We start from the raw sequence: 19,638 nt of genomic DNA on the forward strand, positions 1-19,638 counted from the left end.
TACTCCAAACTAACAAAACCAAAATATAAGCAGTTGTCTTTGAAGAACATACAATTCCCTTCTGTGTGCCTTGAATTTGGTTACTCTCTAAACAGACCATTGTTTCATTTCCACGCTCTTCATGGAGTTCTCATACACTAAAATCTGGCTCAAGCTCGGGTAATTGAGTCTTACCAGAGAGAATGTCCATCTGGCTGCACAGGGCTCCCACCATCTCAGCAGACACACTCATGTTCTTTGGTCTTCCAAAGCATCTTTTCTTGATGTCACTTTCCTGGGCCTAGGGTCCTGATCTGCCTCCAGATCCTGATTCTTGTTTCAGCATTGTATAATATGAGGACAGAGGTGGTACCTGCCTTAGTATGATATCGTATAAATACTGTAAAGCCATGTTCATACAACAGCTTATAAGGGGCTTACTTTACACACAACCCAGGATCTCCATGATCTAGTTCCAGTACTGTATTCTACTATAATCTCTTGTGTGTGATAAACTTTGCTGACACTCTTTTCTCTTTCAGCTCAATTTGAAATGTGCTGTAGGGATTCCTACAGCCAGTAGCCTTTAAGTTACCCGCCCACTTGGGTGTGGCCTCCTATACTATTTATGCTGATGTAAAGCACATGGCCTCTCTCTTTTCTGGCTGCAGAATTCTGTTGCTGATCTCCATTCCAGCAGAGGATTCTGATTTGTGAGTCTACCCCTAAATAATCATCTATTATTCTCAATTCTGAGCTAGTGGGGGATTTCTTTTAAGCCTCCTTCCTCAGAAATATTAGTTAGACCAGTAACTACAGACAACACTGACAGCTAAGTTTTCTATGAATCACTTTAAGTAAACAAAAACCTTAGGGTTGGATTATTTAATTTACTAATACTTTCAAACAATAAAGTTATGAAAAACATTCTTCTTTAACATTAAAAAACAATGGTACCAAGGCATTTAAAGAAGCCATAAAAATAGGAGAAGGAAAATAAATCAAGTCATCTAAAATAAAACACAACAAATAATATCTTAAAATTGGATCTACTCATTTGTTTGCTATAACAAAAGAATACTAATAAGTATGAAGAAGTGATTCATTTGAACCATGTTTTTCAAAGTTTGGTGAGCATCACACAGAAGGGATCGGTCTAAACATTCAAATTTTCACCCTCTCCCAAACCTAGTGATCCAGAATCTGCTGTCCCATTAGTACCTGACTGATTAGTATTTGAAATGACTTTTATATGAACCAAAGTAAAAAATGACACACTGACACTGCATGTCAAAGGCATAGTACTTTTAGCAAGCCAAAATGCAAAATATGGTTTCCATTAAGACATTTCATATATTCCTTTAGTAATCCCTCTAAAACTCTTCGAGAGATAAATGTTGAAAATACAGTCAATCAAAATCTTAGGTATGTTCTTAATTTTTTAAGAATGATAAAATCAAGTCTAACATGAAAGCATACCCAAAAGAATAGATAATGACCACTTTAAAGCACCATTTTACATGATGAAAAGCAAATCTAGCATCTTAACATCCTTTTTTTTATTTTTATTATTTATTTATTTATTAAAGATTTCTGTCTCTTCCCCGCCCCGCCTCCCATATCTCTCCCCCTCCCCCAATCAACTTCCCCTCTCCCATCAGCCTGAAGAGCAGACCGGGTTCCCTGCCCTGTGGGAAGTCCAAGGACCTCCCACCTTCTTCCAGGTCTAGTAAGGTGAACATCCAAACTGCCTAAGCTCCCACAAAGCCAGTATGTGCAGTAGGATCAAAACCCATTGTCATTGTTCTTGACTTCTCAGCAGTCCTCATTGTCCCCTATGTTCAATGCTTCAACGAGTCCGGTTTTATCCCATGCTTTTTCAGACCCAGGCCAGCTGGCCTTGGTGAGTTCCCGATAAAACATCCGCACTGTCTCAGTGTGTGGGTGCACCCCTCGCGGTCCTGAGTTCCTTGCTCGTGCTCTCTCTCCTTCTGTTCCTGATTTGGACCTTGGGGTTGTAGTCCGTTGCTCCAAAGTGGAACTCTGTCTCTGTCTCCTTTCATCCTGATGAAGGTTGGAAACCAAGAAAAAAACGATTCTTAACATCCTTTTATAAGAAAACAACAGGAACATTCTTGTTCATACACTGTGCAAAGGCATCAGATGCTCCTGTGTCACCCAAGAGAGGTCTGAAGTTCTTGTGTAGACACTACGGCATTCCTGTTAAAAAGCAGTTTTATTAATGGACACAGGCAAACAAATTCAGTTATTCTTAGAAATTGTGATCTTCTGTCTGAAAACACAAGAGAACATATAGGAAAATGAATACTTACAGCAAGAATAAAAGTACCTCAGAACCACCCCAAAATCTTTCTACAATAAAAATGACAAGTTTGAATTTTTCTTTACCCCATAAACAATGAAAAGCAATGAAGGAAACATTGATGGGGCCTGGAAAGCTGGCTCAGCAGGTACGACTGCTCACTGCTCTTGCAGAGGACTGGAGTTTGATTTTCCAGAACCCTCATTGGGCAGGTAGAGGATCCAACACCTTCTTCTAGCCTCAGTAGGCCCTTGTAAGCGTGTATGCCATGAGTGGATGCACACTTGCATAAATATGCACACGTAGCCTTGGGGAAAATATGAAAGAGATAAATCCAGAGAAAACTTAAAAAGTAAGAGTGTGTATATGGAGATTCCATGGTGATCATTCCTGTTACAGGGCATGACCGTGAACTGATTTTAACCTCCGTCTGACAAAGGCCACCATGCTCAGCACATTCCCACCTACAAATGCAGATGGACTGCCCAAACATGCCCTTTGTCTTAGCACATTTGGGTTGTTTATGATGCTTTTGACAAATAAAGCTTTTAAATTTTTAATTAGTCATATCTCTAAATCTTTTTAATGTGTTTGTCTCTTGGCATGAGTCTCCATCTCTCCTTGGCAGTTTCCTTTTGTGACTCCATTCCTGGCATATTTTCCCTTGCTGGGGATCAGAACTCTTCTGTCCATTCATTCTTCCCAGCAGCAGACTTCAACACTTATTCTGCTAACAGAGATATAAATTTTCATTGTTAAATTAAGAGATATACTTTTTATTGTGATTCGCTATAAAGAAAAGATTGAGGATGTATGAGAAACTGAAGCAAGTATCCCGTTTTTTAACCCTACACACACACACACACACACACACACAGAGACACACACACCCACACTCACACACCGTCTCTCTTTTTCATGCACACATACAACCACACATACACACACATATGCACAGGCTTATTGTCATCGGCTGATTGTCCTCATTTATTTCTACTATATTAATATGAACTATTAATCTTATAATTATGTTTGTCTTTGAAAGAAGAAAAATCAAAATAATCACATCAAAATATTCTATCCATAAAAAAAGGAGCAGATCTAACCTTACTTTCAAGAAAATAACCTTAAAAATTCCTACTTCAAAGCTGTGGTTTCCAGGAAGCACAGATGCGTCTAGCAAGAGCGTACAATGAGACAGCACCGTGGTGTTGAGGCTGTCCCCACTGCTGCTCTCCACCACTTACTCGCTGCCCTACTCTCAGCTTCCAACCTTCAAAAGTTCAGGAAAGACTGACATTGTTACTTGGGTTCAAGTCCTTCGTGGGACTTCTAAATAGTCATATCCCTTCTCTTTCTTATGCAAAATTGTCATTTATTCTCAGTTTTCTAATTTTGTTCCCTCATGTTTAGTTTTTCAGTAGAAGAACGTTAAATTTCCTGGTTAGGTTGCTACGATTGTTGCGTCACTGGTGGCCATGATGGGTCCCTGAAACAGGAGGATTCTTAGAGTAGAAAGCCTGGGGATATGTGGAACCCATTATAGCTACTGTCCTGGGGCATAAGAAGCAGAAATGTAAGCTGGTGGTGCACAGGATGACTATGATCCTGTCATCCAAAGAAGCTGTGTCCCAGGGGTGCAAACAAGACAGCCTTTAGCAGTGAAGATGGTGAAAAGCTGTTGTCCCACCTATATTTGCTTATGATCCTGAGATCAATGTGACAGCCAGTATGCACACAATGGACTATTGAGGCACAGAGAGCTCAGCCAAGAAATCTGTGTGTACTGTGTCACTTTATACATTGAAGCCAGAAACACTAAGCAATGCTGGAATCCACCTGCATTGCAAGTGTTTGGCACTTAAGTGTGTGTGTGTGTGTGTGTGTGTGTGTGTGTGTGTGTGTGTGCGTGTGTGTGTGTTTGTGTGTATGTGTGTGCAGTCCAGTATGCTGATAAGCACACCCCATGGCATTGGCCAATGACCTCCATCCTCACAGCACAAATGTTCTTCCCCTTCCATAAAGTGCTGCTTCCCCCAAAGTACAGCTGATAACTTCTAAAGACCATTGCAGTATTCAATGCTCACTTGTACAGATAGGTTGCAGATAAATAAGACCACAGACGTTTCCATCAAACAGTTTGGTTTTATGTGCCACATATTAGGGATGAGGTCTTAAGCAAGTCTCTGAGCCTGGCTGTGTCTGTTTACTTACTCCTGGAGTTGTGAGTCAACACCAATAATACAGTGACAGAGCTCGGTGCAGCATCAAGAACAGAAATGTGTATAGAGACCACCAACACTCTGCACCAGGTGGGAAATGCACACACTGCTTTGGCAGCCACATCTGCACACTGACCACCAACACTCTGCACCAGGTTTTGTCAAGATGTCCTCTCTGAGGATACAGTGATGCCTGCAGCTACACGATGCACGTTTGCACACCGATATCTGTGAGATATCAATAGCTGTGGGTCATCTCTCTGAATTTGCTCCCTTCTTTCAGTTGATTTCAGATCATAACACACATTCACTTATTCTCCTCTATTTAACACATACTCGGCCATCTCTCACCTCTTAGCTCAACATCACTTTCCCCATGAAGCTTTTCCGACTGTACACACAAGTGATATTTCATAAACTTTCACTAAAAAACAACAAAGTAACCATGTCCATTTTCTTCTAAAAGACATTTGAAATAGAACTGTTTAATTGTAGTCTAAATAACTATCATCATATCCATATTTAGCAACTGTTTAATATATAGTGAGCAAATACTTAATCTAAAAATTTTGACAGCTTATGCTTGTGCTTCACACTCTGTATATGATGCTAGCTACCAAATACAACTGACATTATTGCGAGCCTATCAGCCAAACTCTCCCTTCTCTTTCAAATGTCCTTTACAAATATTTTTACTTAATGTCCAAATTGCTTTTCATCTGTTTGGCAACAGCCTCTTCATAATATAATAGTGTTCCATTTAATTGCAAGACTCTGCATCCAGCTTGTTTATATCCTGGCTCTTTGACATGATGTGACTTTGAGAAGGACACACACTTCTCAGAGCCTCCATTGGGTAAGCAGACTCAATAATAAACATTACTGGCATGGTGACTGTGGCGATTAGATGAGGACTGATACAGAGAGCAGTTTTAACAGTGACTTGCCCAGTAGACAATGAATGAGAGCAATACATGTTATTCCCAGCCCTCCTCCTGGCATTACCATCACCAGAAAACACACATACATTCATACATTCACACTCTCAAGCACACACACACACATACAGGAGTGTACAGACACGTATACACACTCACACACATATGCATTCATATGTACCCACAATACACACACACACAGAGAGAGAGAGAGAGAGAGAGAGAGAGAGAGAGAGAGAGAGAAACTAGGACTCTAATATGCACATCCCAACAGGTGCCAATTTCTTCCATCCTTCTAAGGCTCCTGGTTGTCCTAGAAATTCTTCTTCAGATGTTCCTGACAGCCCGACCTCTGCCCACTTCTCCAGATGTCCCTTACCACACTCTTCTAGCTTAAGAACTTGTGGTTAATCCAGATGGAGACACCTGAATCCTGGAACCTCAACATGGAGCTAACTAGGAATATCTGGATGTTGAGAGAACAAATAGGAGTGTTTGGGCCCAGCCTAGTTGCATCTTGTTATTCTGTGTTTTGTTGCTACCCCCAGGAGGCCTGCTCTTTTTTTTAAAGGTAAATGGAGAAGGAATAAATCTGGGGGAGACATGAGGTGGCTTTCCAACAGGAGGTAGGGAAGCTGTGAGGAGTGGAGGGAGGAGATACACTTGGTGTGTATCGTATAAGAAAAGAACTAATAAAAAGGGGGGATATGTAGAAGCAATTGTTCTATGGCCTATACTTGGGAATAGTCTCTCATTTTCATACCTCCAGTAATAAGCTACTTAAGTTTTAAAATAGTCTCAGACAGTGGCTCCTCCATGAGGCCTGCCTTTCTCCATGATGTCTTTTTCTTCTGTACTCCAGTGATGCCTTGGTTCTCTCTTTAATCCATCACAGAGACATTTACTTTACACCAGTTGCTCACTTGGATTTCATGACCAGAGACTTGCTTGAGATTGGGAACTACGCATTTTGCTGTTCAAAATCACAATATGCCTATTGCATATTGGCTCTCAAAATGTATGAGAGAATAGATATTTCATGGTTTACAAGGAAAATGCCTACACTGTACACATGTCATCTATACATCTCTCAATTATCTAGTATGCCCACTCTGGGACGGTGAACAGTGCTGTGGGATCACCCCTCTGTATGCTGCTAATATGTTTTATTAGCATTAATTAGTAAAGATGCTGATTTAATGAATAGTCGGGCAAAATAAAGTCAGACAGGAAATCCAAGGAGAGGTAAGGGAGAAGAAGGGCAGGGTCTGGGATATGCCAGCAGCTGCCCAAAGAGCAGGATGCAAGAGCATCAACAGTAAGCCACAAGTCAAATGGCGATACACAGATTAATAGAAATGGGTTTATTTAAATGTAAGAACTAGATAATAATAAGTCTGATTCATCAGACAAATATTTATAATTAATATTAAGCCTTAGATTAGTTATTCGGGAACTGGCAGGCAGGAGAAAAACCTACAGTTACAGAACAGACATCATTATTCATGAAAGGAGAAGACACAACCTAATGTTGTGAACTTCATAAAGTTTGATAATTTTTATTCTCTTTGCATCCTCCTGGTTCATTTATTAATAAGAATAATGCCGATTCATCTCTCACCATAGATATCTCTATTTTAACTGTCCTTTCCCATGTAATGCTTTTCTAAGCCCTTTCTCAGTTCTTTCACTGAAACGGCTCCTATTCCACCTGCAAGAAAAGCAATCCTTCCTGTCGTATTCCTATCTTCCATTTGGGTTTTCCCACGAATATGCCCATTACATCCATCCAGACCTCAGGTGTGAGTGACGAGCATTCCAGACCTCAGGTGTGAGGGACGAGCATTCCAGACTTCAGGTGTGAGTAAGTGACAAGTATTCTCTTGAGATATGCCCAGGTTAGTGCTTAGGTTGGAGACAGAGAAGGAGGAATAAGCTCACATGACAAATGTTTGAGTTTCATACCACACACCCTACAAAATCTGTCCCATTTCACAAATACATTTCTGTTGCTTGTCAAATTTGATTCTCAAAAGGCTTTCAGTTATTAAAGCCAGGTGGTATGGATGATAATTTATAAGCTTGTTGAGTAGTGGCAGCATTCTTAATAGTACTCCTATTTTGTAGGATGTGAATGAACTCTTCCAAAATCCCCTCCAGAGGATCACCACTAAGTGATACAAAAGCTGGACTGGATCAACTTTAGTTCTGCTTTAGAAGTTTAATAGCATTCTTAAAGGTTAGAATACACTAAAGAATGTAGTCAATAACTACGGGGTTGAAATGTTTATAAAAATAATTAATTAAAAAACAGCATTTTTATAATATTAAGATTTTCTTAGTTCGTAAGATACTAAACTTATCAAAAAATAATAAATGGTGATTGGGGTACAGCTCAGTGGTTGCATGTTTGCCTAGCATGCAAAAGACCCTGGGTTTGATCCCCAACATAGTAAATATAATAATAATAATAATAGATATAATTAGTTTACCTTGTTGAGTCTTTATTGTGATTACAGTAGAGTGTCATAAGTCATCTCTTCAGGAATGATTTTCTTATTTTTTTAATAGGGACACCACATACTAAAGATTAATATTGAGAGCAATTAATTATCTTTTATGTATATTTTTAAATCAAGTCTATTTCATTGATGCTTACTCACTTAAATCGAAGTATGTTTTTAAAAAGTCATTTGACTGGAAGAGATGACACACACCTTTAATCTCAGCACTCAGTATGCAGATGGCAGGCAGAACTTTGTGAATTCAAGACCAGTCTGATCTACATAGCTAGCTCCATGCAAGCCAAGGAAACATAGTAAGACCCTGTCTCAAAACAAAGAAAAGATCCATTGGCCAGAAATCATTCTTCTGACTTTACCATCATGTTCAAATAAGACCTTCCATTTAAACATGTTGAAAGAAACTGATAAAAAAAAATATGGGACCACTCCTCCTCTGAGTGAGAGCTTGTCTGAGTGGAGACAAAGTAATAACAAGGAAATAGAAAGACCCTTGAGTAAAAATCAAGCCTGTGATGTGAAATCTCTCAGAATTATTTAGAGTTACACCTTCCTCTGCTATCTCCCACTTTATCTTTCCTGCTTGTTTCCCATAGTGCCTTGCAAACTGTAGAGGGACTTTAGGGATGCCATTTGTGGCCCTCTGTTGCTAATCCTTGGGATCTATTTTCTTTTCTGGATCTTGTGCATGATTTTCTCTTTTTATAATTTATCTGTTATTCATGTACTCTTTCAATGGTCACCCAGATAATGCATTTTATTTTATTCTATTCATTGCTTTCTTGGTCACTGAAGATTTTACATTTAGAACATATATAACATTCTGTGGAATTTCCAATTGCAGACAGCCCACCAACAGGAATGTTAGATGAAAACACCATAAATTGATAACTGAAATACATGGCTAGAGACAGGTACGAAGCCACATCCTCTTTCCATTCCTTTCAGCAGGAAGGCAACAGATTCTGAACCACTTGAGATTCAATTTTCTTGTCTTTAAAATATAGATATAGCACCTATTTTGTGGTGCTATTTGGCAAACTAAATTCCAGTATATAAATGACCTAGTTCACAGCAGACAGTTCCTGCTATTGTTATGATTATATCTGCTATTTTACTGTGCTTGTGGTGAAAGCTTCTGTATGGGTCTGGATGCTAGAAGTTAAATCTTACATCTTCTACAGGAAAACAAGCAGAATGTTTTCATAAAATGAGGTAGTGAAAAAACACATGAAACATTAACTTAAAGGAAAAGACTGCTGCATTAGACTTTATTGAGACTTAAACCTTCTCTATTTATAAATATTATGAAAAAACTAGTACAAATTCCTTTGCATAGTAACACAATTTAATATATATGAAACTTTTGACACTATTAAAGAAAAAGACCTCTAAACTAAAAGAAAATGTTGATGAGTACTTCAACAGGAAATCAATCAATGGACAAAGTCATATGGCAAAATGGTCAGATCACTCGGCATCAGGAGCATTCACCTTAGATACCATAAGACACCATTATTCACCAGCGAGAATGGCTCAGAATTATCTTAGGAACAAATGTGGACCACCTTGAACTGACAAAGGTGCAAAGTAGATTGATCATCGTGGGAAACTGTCAGTATCTACTAAGTTGAACATTCATATAGCCAAAGTCACAGCAAGATCACCACTGTTTCTATACTAACAGCTTATACTACAAATAGTTCAGTGTTGCTGCCGTGGCTAAAATAAGAAATGTCCATCATAGACTTGTGTATTTTAGCACTTGGTTCCCAGTTGACAGCATTTAGGACACAGGTTCTTGGAGAGAATCCATCAATGGAGTCGAGCTTTGAGAGTCTGTGCCCTCACCCCAGCTGCAGTTTGCACTCTCTGCTTTGTGCATATGTGGCTGAAGTTATTATCTATCAGCCACCATTGTGGACACCCCCGCCATAGAACTGTAAGCCCAAATAAACTCTTCTGTATGCCACTTTTGGTACTGGTGTTTTACCACAGCAACAGAGGGACAACTAACACAATTAGAAAAACCCTACCTGTCAACTGCTTCTGTTGCATAAAGGTTATCAAGAAATGGAAATGAATGGATCATGGTAACATATTACAATAAGGACTTAAGGTTATGAGTCATAAACGGCAGCAGAAAGAGCCTAGTGCTGATGAATACAAGCAATGTTGTTCCTTTAATGAATAAAGTTGAAAAACAAGCAAAAGTAAATTATGGCCCTTGGTGTTATAATAGTGATGACCTTCAGGGAGGGAGGAATGGTAGTTTGGAGAGGCATGGAGTGGTAGGTTGGACTGATGAGAACATCTTCATGAGAGGTAGAGTCAATGATACCAGAAAAATTCTCTTTATGATATTTCTTTTTTATTGATTTTTATTGAGCTCTACATTTTTCTCTGCTCCCCTCCCTGCCTCTCTCCTCCCCTTTAGCCCTCTCCCAAGGTCCCCATGCTCCAAATTTATTCAGGATATCTTGTCTTTTTCTACTATCTATGTAGATTAGATCTATGTATGTCTCTCTTAGGATCCTCATTGTTGTCTAGGTTCTTTGGGATTGTGATTTATGGGCTGGTTTTCTTTGCTTTATGTTTAAAAATCACTTATGAGTGAATACATGTGATCATTGTCTTTCTGGGTCTGGGTTACATCACTCAAAATAATGTTTGCTAGCTCCATCCATTTGCCTGCAATTTTGTGATATTTCTTACAAACAGTCAAGATACCTACAACTTTCTATATCTTTACTATACTTCAATAAACAAGTTTATTACAAATATTTACTCCTTATTGGGAAAATATGCATTTTTTTTATTTTACAATGGGAGTTTTCCCTTCTGCCAAATAAGTTGTACTTTGACAGACATGCAAACAAATACAAGTTGGAAATTGAAAGTAGAAATGTACTTCATTACTTTTCTTTTCTAATAAATATTTCATTTGTTGATTTCACAAATCCCCTGAGTCTCCAAAGAGAAAACAGATTCCAGGTGACAAAGCACCAGGCTAAACAAGAGTAGAATGTTATCATGGATCACCTTATTGGCCCTTCATAAGCAGGGTCTTCCTTTCCTTCTGAAGTTAGTTTTTTTGTTGTTGTTGTTTTTTTAATTGAGCATAGACTCTACTCTCACACAACACATCCCGACAACAGTTTTCCTCCATACACTCCTCCCAGACCTTCCACCTCCCTCTTTTCCTCCCACCCTGCTCATTTCCCTTCAGAAAAGAACAGACCTCCAAGAGACAACAATCCAACACAACAAAACAAGACACAATGAGACGAGACAAAATCCCTAGAGGCAGCAGTAAACAGGTGATACATTCTAGACGGGAAGATTGTTGGTTGATATAGAAATGTATTTTAACATCATTTTTTTGGACAAGCTGCAGTAACTTGTTCTGCGGTGTTGGAGTTAAAGGATGCATAAAGGATGCTTCAGAAAAGTTACGTAGTTTGACACGTGTCTTTGAGGAAATTGCTAATCATTTACTCAATATCCTCATCAGATGGCTCTGTGATAGAAGAAAGTTCTTTAAAGATTGCGCAGAGAAATTATTTGATCAGGGTGTAGTTGTGGTGTGTCCCCAGCGGTTCAGTATGTGCTTAGTCCCCAGTACACCATTATTGCGGAGAGGTAAGGGAGGACTTTTCAGAGGTGGAGCATAAGGGACAGTCCTCAGAAGAGTCTGATGTCGACAACCACAAGCTGTCAACAAGTGTCTCTATTTGCCCTGATCCTTTTGTTATTACTGTGGAACCTTGCCCATGCCCACCCCGCTTGGATACACTTCATATATGCCATTCATCATGTTGAGGTATAGACAGAGTCAAAAGCCAAGCTTAGTATCATGCCTTCAGACTTCCAGAACTGTAGGCTGAAAAGTCTCTTTTCTTTGCAACAGACCCAGTTTTGTATATTTCCTTATTGCATTGCTTGATGAACTAAGACAAATCCCCAGAAATATATGTTTTTTTTTTATTTAAATCAGGTAAATTCCTCATTATACCATTCTTTGGGCCGCTGGGGCAAGCGGAGCTAAAGCAACTTGGCTTTCCTTTCTGCATTCTACACAGCTTACTAATTTCTGTCTGATTTTTATTTTTTCCAAAATTTTATTGTTACTACATTGTTTACAATCTATATAAATTGCTTCTTGGGCAAAAATGATGACATTAAATGTGTTGTTCTTCTTTATTTTAAAACCCTTTTTATTTCTATGAAGATTTACCATTTTAAAATGAAAATAGATTCTCCTCTTCCACTACATCACAACCATAGTTTCCCTATTCTCCCATTCCCCACCACCAAAATATAACTGTTTCTGTTATTCATATATGGTTGAGAAGGCACAAAAGTATACTGACTTTCATAGAAACTATACTGTAGTGAACACATGTACGCAAGTTGGATAATAAACATCAAACAGAAGAAACGCAATAAAAGCTTTCAGCCTAGAAAATAAAGGCCTCAAATGTACACAGAGGTCAGTGAAGAAATTTGATCTGGGACATCAAGCATTTCTATGAATCAAAAACCAAAGATTTAATGTACTATTAGTCTGGTTTATTGCCTTTGAAAGAAGCACACTTGAATTAATTATTGAAAAAATACTGTCACAGAATACTTTATTATGGAAATACATTAAAGAAACATGCTTGGCAATTTTTGTTGAAATATGAGCGGCGGGGCTGCGTCCCCAACACCCCAGCCGCTTGGCTAGCTCATGCCCGAAATAACAACACACAAACTGTATTCATTTAAGAACTGCTTGGCCCATGAACTCTAGCCCTTACAGGGTAATTCTCGCACCTGGACTAGCCCATTTCTAATGATCTGTATAAGCACCCCAAGGTGCGCTTACCGGGAAGATTCTAGCCTAAGTCCATCGTGGGTTGCAGCTGCCTGGGAGAGCAGAGCATGGCGGCTGTCCGGTCCCTCTGGAAGCAGCGCAGAGTCTGACCTCACTTCCTCTTCTGCCCAGAATTCTATTCTGTTTCCTCCTCCCATCTATGTTCTAACCTATCAGGGCCAGCCAAGCAGTTTCTTTTATTGCTCAGCCAATGAAATCAATAGATTGATATGACACTCCCACATCAAATTTTATCATTGCATGAATGTCATAGAATGTCCTTAAAGTAAGACAGCTATGACATCATAAGACTGCAGGCGATCTCTTCCATGGAATCATTGTGTTATACATGGTGCACTGTTGACCAAAGTTTATAGGGGAGTTTAAGAGCATAAGAAATATTTTATTTCATGTTAACAATTTGTTTATCTGAAAAATAAACATTTAGGAAATGACCTAGTCTACAGCAAGATATATTGGCTTTTGTAGCTACTAATTTTGGTGTTGTGATTTGTATGTTTGTTTTTATTTTTATGTTTGTTCCTGTTTTGCAACTGCTGGTGCTCTTTACTCGGACTTTCACAGAGGTAGGAAGCACTACCATTGAGCCATAAAACCTAAAGAAATTCTATGTACTGTTATGCCTATGAAAATTACAATTATTAGCCTGACATGGCGGCAGATGCCCTTAATCCCAGTACTCTGAAGGCAAGGCAAAAGGATCGCTTTGAGTTAAAGGCAAGCTTAGTCTACAAAGCAGGTTTCAGGATAACCAAGGCTGTTACATATAGAAACACTGTCTTGGAAACAAATATATATATATATATATATATATATATATATATATATATATGTATATATATATATCAACAAAAATTACACTTATTATTATATCAATGGGAAAATATCTTTAGTCAAGGTAATCATTTGAATAAGGTTAAGAATCAGCTGCTTCTTCCACTAACGAATGAGCATAAACTGAACATATATTTGTCTCTACTTTGCATATCCATATTAGCCCTGAATAATAGGTCTGAGTAGATAACTGGGATGGGCTACATGTGATCAGGGAGCCAAAGAGGGGGTAAAGAGTAATGAATTGGTGTCACTTACATGCAGTGACCTTGAACAAAGAAATAAAATAAAAGCCAAATATGAATATGGGTGAATTCATACTACGCTTAAACATGATTTTATACCCGAGGCTTTTTTACATTAATTTAACATGCCTGTAAAAGGGTGAGAAGTCTATCAGTGTATATTTGCAGTGAGAGCCAAACAATGCTTTACAAATGTCAAGATCAGGGAGATAAAAGTACTGCACAAGGAAGGCTCATAAAACAGCCCAGGACAGGTGGAAAGGGCCTTTACTGCTCAACTTAATGATCCAAAACTTGATGGCAACAGCATTCCATTTGAACTCCAATAATTTCTTACTGGACACTTTCAGTGTCTTTGTTGAACTATCCTTGGACCCTGTTACACACTCCAGTTTTGTTTCTCAGTCTTTGGGATGTATCTGTTTGCTGCCTATAGAAGGTTAAAAGTGTACACAAACCTCCTTTAATTCAGAGTTTATTGACTACTTGGTGTGCATCCACATTGCTCTAGACTCTACCTATATGGCAAAGCTCAAAATAAATAAATAAAAGATGTATATTCCAAGAAGCGAGACTAAACTAACAAAGAACCCCACCATGCAACACCAAAGGCTAAATTCAATAATAATTCATTTTAAACTATCTGAATAAGTAGTACAATGGTAACTGAATTTAATAACATTTTCAAATCAATTGGTAACTACAGCTAGAGACAAAAAAGAGGCATTGGAGGCTATTTCAGTAGATGTGAAAAATCAAATACTGTCAACAGAAAAATAAGGCAGGACATATATATATATATATATGATGTATATATATATATATGATATATATGATGGCTGCATCCACATCTATTTCATCCTCTCTTACTCACTCTTCACTGAAATCAATCCCCAAATCTGGATTGACTTTCATAGTCTAAATATAGTGGTCTCAAGTAGTAAAGATGCTGAGTCTTCAGGTAATGGCAAGAGACAAAAGATGGACCAAAACATCAATGTTCATCTCTAGAGGACCACTGCATGGGCCACTCTCCCGTACACAGACATGCAGCTGTAAGAGCCATTAGTCAGTTATTTCAGTTTAGGGGTTGCTGTTAAAGTTGATCAAATCACAATGGTGCTGTTTTGAGGTCAGTTGAGTGGGGATCCCCATTGAATACTGGAGTCTTGGAAGTTACATCTGACATGATCCTGATGGAGTATGATCAGATAATTTGAACTTTAAAATGCTATATCTTTTTAAAAATACCCTTTTGGTATTATAACTACACTTCTCCCTTGCTTTTTTTAACCCCTTCCACATACCCCACCTTGTTCTTTTTCTAATTAGTAGCCACTTTTCCATTAATTGTGTATTTGTGTGTATGTGTGTGTGTATTCAATTTGTATAATGCTACTAAAATGTTCATGTTTTTTCAAGGCAGACCATTTGGCTTTGGGGAACCAACTGGTATGCTCTTCTTCAGCACTCCTCAGCTGGCTGGACTTCTCTGTGTCAGGTTGCGGCCGCGTGAGCGTTCCCCCACCCATGTTAGCATGTCTGTTGGCATCCTCCTTGTTCAGACCATGTTAGATAGTTCCTATTCCTCACCAAGGAAACTTCTCTTTGCTACGTATGGAAAACCATGACAGACTGCAATGCAGAATTGTGGAGTCCACTCTTGTGAGTACACCAACAGAATAGCTCCCTTGCTAAAGGCTTAGGAAAATTGTGGAAGAGGGAGCAAAAAAGTTTTAAGAGCAAGGAGAAGAGGAAGTTTTCTTTGGGATTGTGTCTCCTAGAAATGTCAGGGAAGCGACCAGGAAATCTCTCTAAAATTTAGTTCCCTAAGGCTATGCCTTTATTTATCTGCACTTGGAAGCTGCCACATATGACACTAGGGACAGCTGAGGAGGGCAGGACCTGTCAAGTTCAATTGAAGTGTTTTGCTGGGCTTTTATAGAGTTTAAATAAAAATAAGAAACCCAGCCCCGGGTTAGATTGTCATGTAGCTTCTCTCTGGCTCATACAGCAAGGCTGGATCTGAAAGAGAAAGATGTCTCACTTTCCTACACCGCCACACATTTGTAGAGACTAGGGTGTTTCTCCCTGGGTGCTAGAGGGTTTTCTTTGTTCCTGCAGACTTAGTACATCTAATACTAGCACAAGTAATTTTGTTTTTTCTCCATTTTTCTTTTGTTCAAACCTAAACCCCACCCAATTCTATGATTACAGAGGAAGCAGCAGGGCTACTGCTGTGCACGTCTCCTCACAGTGCTGCACTGTATGAATGTGGAGTCAACAAAGGCGATAGACAAGACATCTTTCGGGTTTTCAATAGTGCTATTATTCTACTGGCGGCAGGAGGTATGGAGTATTTTCCCAATACTTCGAGCTTGAAACACTGTGAAAAGCATCATGGTGCCATTGGTATCTTTGGGGTTAAGAAAAAAAAATCCTTGCCAGTGTAATTAATCTAGCAAGGATTGGTAAGGCCAACAGCCCCTGGAAGTTGCCTTCCTTAGCTTTAAGACAAGTTAGCCACCTACTGGCAGAATTTACTATTCTGCATCACACACGTACTCTAGCATCTGACAGTGGATGTGTACAGATATTCCAGAGTAACAATACACTCCGGGATTGAAGCAGTGATGTGAGCAATGCAGATGGGACCAGTACCTTGGGTGCAGTCAGCAAACTGCCCCCTACCAAATTCATCTAATAAGTGAACTTGATTGTCTAACCAGTGTGCATATGTGTGTACAAGAATATTATTAGACATATTTTTATAAATATGACAATATACTTGAGATAAACAACTCATAAGAAAGAATGTTTACATTGACTCATGGTACAAGAGATTTCAACACATAGATAGTTAACTCTGCTGCCTATGGACCTGCAGCAAGTCAATGTATCTTGGTAGAGCATGCAACACTGGAAGCCTGTTCACCTGTCTACATTTAGGAAGCAAAGAGGAGTGAGGAGAAGGGGACTCCCAACATCCTCTTCAAGACATCTCCACAGTTGCCTAGCTTCCTTGTATCAGACCCATCCCTTAAAGGGTCTAATGCTTCCCAGAAAGCACCAAACTGAGAACAGGGGTTTAAATGCATAGACCTTTGGGTTTACAGGCCAGAACCAACTGTTCAAGGTCAAACAAAATAAGAAAACATTCTTGAAGAACAGTGTTGGAGGGAGCAGGATGCTGTTCATCCCAGCTGCCCAGCTAGCTTAGCCCCAAAATAACCACACAGAAATTGTATTGATTAAATCCCTACTTAGCCCATGAGCTCTAGCCTCTTATTGGCTAACTCTCATATCTTGATTTAACCCATTTCTATTCATCTTTACATATTGCCACTTGGCAGTGGCTTACTGGCAAGATTCTGTCATCCATCTCAGGCAGGGGATCCATGGTATCTCTCTCTGACTCTGCTTTCTTCCTCCCAGAATTCAGTTCTGTCTTCTCTGTCTAAGTACTGCCCTATCAGGACAAGACAGTTTCTTTATTCATTAACCAATAAAAGCAACACATTTACAGAAGGACCTCCCACACCAGAACAAAACTATAGAACTAACACACTTTGTGTTTAAAACTCCTATCAACTCTATTGTAATCAAATCAGTGTTGCACTAACTTAAAGACAGGCATATAGAAGAATGGAACACACCGGATGGCCAGAAACTGTTGTACTTATGATCTAGTGATTTAGATAAAACTGATAACACAAGTGAGTGAGGTGGAGATCTTAAAATAATTTTAAATAAAGACCATTTGTTTAAATGATGAGCAGCCATTTGAAGAGATTATTTCTCTAAATATGAATGAGTGACCAATAATCATGTAAAATGACATTCAACATCAGTGATCATACAGGCAACCATGATTTTATCATATCACCTGTGATTTTACCTTTAGGTCCTGAAAATCTACTTCCACACAAATTCTTGCATACAAATCTCAAAACTGTGTTATTCATAACAGTCAAAAAATTAGAATTAGTCATGAACAAATATAATTCTGTATATTATGCAATGAAATATTATTTGAAATGAAAAACAAAAATTAAAGGAAAAACAGACCATGTACTATAAACAATGAACCTTGAAAATTTTATATCAACTGGAAGAAGTCAGATGAAAAGCCTACTATTATATGGAGCTACTTAAAATTATATGTCCAGAGTGGGCAGAACCATGGAGACAGAAGTATGTCAGTAACTGCCTAAGACTGAGGGAGAAAAGATACTTGCTTTCCACTGCCAATGTGTGTGCCTTTAGTGGGTAGTATAAAAACATCCTAAAGTCAAACAATTGAAAACATTGTGAATAACCATGGATTGGAAGTTTTACAAGGTTGAACTAAAGTAATGTTAACTATATTATTACAAGGAATATGAGTTCTATCTTTATAAAATACAAACGAATCTATTACAACCAGTTTCATTCTAAGAGGTTTTTGTCTTTTGCTTTTGGTCTCAAAAGACCACCTTTGTCACCACATGCACACTTACACTCCTGTTGCGGTCATTACTCAGTGACAGTAACATAAACATGTGCTGTTTTCTGGGCCTCTACTATGCAGGGGTTTCCTATGCTGAAGAACACACACACACACACACACACACACACACACACATCTTCCTAAGTGGGATTGACCTTGCTATTACAGTTTGAGCCAGAGACCATCCAGTGTAAATCAGAGTGAAGCTAGTCCCCACAATTTTCCCTCTATTCCTCTTGCCTCTCTAGCTATTTTAAGACATCATTCAATTATCCTTTTTATCAATAATCCTCACTCTGATTTTTCTTCCTCGAAAAAAACATTTTTCTCATCCCCCCCTTTATGTGCACATTTAATACCTGGTCTTATTTCATCCTCAGAAAAAGAATTAGATTTTTTTCAATCCTGAATGAGTAAAAAGCCTCTGAAAGAAGAACTTACCTGAAGTTATACCTTAACATGACTGAGTTAAAACATGAATGCAATTTGTATGACTTCAGAGGGTCTGTTTTTAACCAGTATAAAGCACTCTCTCTCTCTCAAGTTCAACAGCCTAAATGTTAACAGCCTTCTTTGAGTTGCTGCCCTATTCTCTGCTCAAGGTGTGTAAAGGCTACTCATTTCCATTTATCATTCAGTCCACACCAGGTTAGTACTTTAGTTATTTATTAAATGCCATAAAGTCACACTTCTTTAGTACTGGGTCCTATGCCCTCCCGCAGAAAGTATTTGTGAACGCCTGTAGAAAAGCTCTTATACACTCTGGTTCTCAGAAGGGGCAGGTGAGGATGACATTCAGGATCTGTTGCTCTTTTGAAGAATAAGGGGAGGGTAATAAGGGAAATGCTTTCAAATGCTTCTTGCAATTGAAAAACAAAACTACATAAGCAATAGTAAACTGAGTAGTATCTGACATTGCAATCTCTTGTTCTTAATTACTTTAATAAGAGCTATAAGTAGTAGATATTGGGCATAAATCCACTAAAGTGAATGACAAACTCTTAGAAACTAAATTATCTAGGAGTGAGCTGCAGGCTGCACAGGAGTTTGGGTGCTGTTGGGACTCACACCTTATTTGAAGAACACTGTAATACATGTTAGCTTCACTGAAGGTGTGTTTTATCTGTGCACTTACAGCAAAGGCTGGTGAGGATTATGCTGTCTTTGGTGCTTCTGGTTTTAATTGAAAAGCCACAAAATAATATAA

The sequence above is a fragment of the Alexandromys fortis genome, unplaced genomic scaffold (genome assembly GCF_014885135.2).
Source record: "Alexandromys fortis isolate MF-2015 unplaced genomic scaffold, M_Fortis_MF-2015_v1.1 scaffold_104, whole genome shotgun sequence".
NCBI classification, from domain to species: domain Eukaryota; kingdom Metazoa; phylum Chordata; class Mammalia; order Rodentia; family Cricetidae; genus Alexandromys; species Alexandromys fortis.